We start from the raw sequence: 3,006 nt of genomic DNA, 5'->3' as shown, positions 1-3,006 counted from the left end.
CATGCAGCAACACATGCAGCCATGCAACACTAACAGACATGCACGTGTGTGTGCGCGCGCGCGCGAGCGTACACTTACCTCCATACAGTCAGTGTACAAGCAGTATTTTAAACTAACAAGGTGACACACCCATGACGTGAAATTATTAATTAAAAAGTCAACGCTATATTTTAACAGAGTAGTGATTGACTGCAGCATGCTAATGTTGTGAGCAGCACCCAGCGGAAGTTATGAGCTGTTGCTACGTTAGCATAAAACAAGCTAACGTTAGCCTCTGTGAATGTGTGTGTGTGGAGCCTTGCACAACAGATGCCAGCTGTTGCAATTCACAAACAATAACGGTAACATTTCAGGACATGTTGACTACATGTTGTTTATATGAAGTTTACAACTGAAACTCACTCACTTTGAGTTCTGTGTACAGATCCGGATTACTGTCTTTGAGCTGCTTAGATAAGGTTGAGATGTTTCCTCCGGTGGAACCGTTTGTATTCTGGCTTTTGGTCGTCTAACTTGTCCCTGATGATCTGCGTCACATACAAAATATCTCCATACACCAGTCACGGTGTTTTTCCCCTGACAAGTCGCCGCTGAGCCGGACCTTTGCTGCACCTGCACTTGTTGCTGTCATTCCACGTGTTGTTATTGTTTTCTGTGCCTGCCTTCTTCCTCTCTTTGAGTTTGAAGATAGACTAGAACAGTTGTAGTGTTATTATACTACTCTCCTTAGTCCTGGAAGAATCTCATATCTAGTACCTACAACATCTACAATACCTTGTGTTCTTATGGTACCGTAGAACAAACAAGTACCGTCACATTTTCAGAACTTTGGCATCAACTTGGTTCAGGTATATCGGTTCTAGTGACATCCCTAAAGGCCTACCATTAAAGATGCAGATGGATATCATCTCTCACACACTTTATATGGATAAGAGTTATTTACCTGCCAACATAACTTGCCCAAAGGTACAAGATCATGTTGTCAGCGTATTAATACTACCATTCAGCAATAAGACAATATTATCTGCAAAGATGCTGAATAAAATGGGACCTAACATGTATCCCTGTGGAACACATTTGAACAAATGCAGAGGACAAATGTCATTTGCATACATAACCCTATCCCTTATATGCATCAAAATGAAATATGTCTATTTAGCAGTTGTTTATGGTCAGCTGTGTTAGACACTTTTTAAACATCAAAGACGAGGATACAGGGTCTTTTAGAGAGCAGAACTAACATCAGAGAAGTACAATTAAGTGCGCCATGATATGTCTTGAAACCAGATGGATAGATAGTTTATCTCTCACCATTACTGTCTGTGTCTCACCCAGTCTCAGACTTCTGGCTAAACCACTCGCTCTTTCTACCAAGATGTTTTTCTTTCCTTCCCCTCCCCTGCGTCAGTCCCGTTGTTTGTCTACTTCAGTCTCAGTCTCTCTACAAGCAGCTATCACTGTCACTCAGTTTATATCTGCTCAGTGCACTAGTCTATATTTCTGACATCAGGTTACTAACCTGTAAGATAATTATTTTACCTATGTAAAAACTGTCACTTTGTCTTGTCTCCAAGTGTGTTTACTACTGTCTCTGCTTAATTAGATGTGGTTAATGTGAGTAGTTGATTAAATATGGATTTATTAATATTCATTAATAAAACGTATAGAAAAAATAAAATGAATGTTTTTTATCTTACATATCTTATTATTTAAAGCTTTATATCAGTGGAAACATTAATTCACTGTAGAATATGTTTTGTTCATTTTTTATGAAATGGTGTGTAATTTTCGTGTGTTGTTGTGTCACTGTGCTGTGTGTTAGACTAGACTGTAAGACTAGTGTTACTTATGGTTTAAAAGCCTTGTATTGCTAAACTACTAATAGACAAATACATTAAAAAAGAGAGAATAATGAAATTGTATCCCTTTAATGATCATTTCATAGAATTTTGAAAAAACTTTTTAAAACGCATTAAATTCTAATTGTAATCAATTATTTTTGAGAAGTGACAATTGAATTGATTAATTATACTTAATCAATTATCTAATCAAGTGGCTCTCCTCACTCTCCACATGAGACTGTTAATCTGTTACCAATTTAGCTTCAGCTTAATGTTTAAGATGATTTAAAAACCTGTGTTTTCTGTAAACAACCAAGGCAATGTAGGCTACTATTGTCACATGACATACAAAAGTAAAATAAAATGTGAGTGTAATATCAAAATACACTACAGGTGATTGCCAAAAGGGAGTGTAATTAATAAGAGTGAAAAGGCCTCTAGCCTGTTTTAATGGGTCTATGTTAATGATCCTCCAATGGCAGCAGCAGTTGTATATGCAGGTACTAATGAACTCTTAATAGTGTTAAATCTAACAGCCTCTGAATGATTCCACTAACTGTTTTATGGCTGTGTGGGCAGAACCCTAATTGGGGACTTGTGGCAAAGATCTGCAGTTCACAGCTCTCCACAGGTTTAACAACCTGCACAAGCCAACTGAAGCTACACTTCAATGTGCCAAATATAAGTATCAAAATTACAATTATAGTTAGTTACTCTATTGCCAACAGTTTTGTCCATCAAAAATACAGCAAGGCATCTGGTAATACATGTAGAATGCTAAAGGAAGACATTGGTGATACAGAACTTTACAATTTCAAGTAACATACTGTATATTTACGTGCAAAATTTTTAATTAATTGTGCATCAAATAGCAGAAAGAGGAAACTAAGGGGCGTTTTTGATTGTGATAAAAGGCTTTTTACCTCATTGCACAGTCTTCTACGTCTGATAAATTGGAAAAATACGAGTGGTGAAAGTTTATGGATCAACAGGATTACTCTGAGGAGAGTGTTTGCTCATTGTGTCCAAAATAAAAAGGTCAAATTTTATGTGCAGAACAAGACCTAGACTTGTTTGTGTGTATCAAGAAATTGGAAAATCTAATTAAATTTAAAGTTCTGAATGCACAAATTAATTTAATTTGAGTATAATTCAGTAACTCAGG

Source organism: Seriola lalandi, unplaced genomic scaffold (genome assembly GCF_002814215.2).
Source record: "Seriola lalandi dorsalis isolate HSWRI2012SDOR001 ecotype SW California unplaced genomic scaffold, Sedor1 jcf7180002054942, whole genome shotgun sequence".
Taxonomy (NCBI): domain Eukaryota; kingdom Metazoa; phylum Chordata; class Actinopteri; order Carangiformes; family Carangidae; genus Seriola; species Seriola lalandi.
This window is presented reverse-complemented; position numbering follows the sequence as displayed.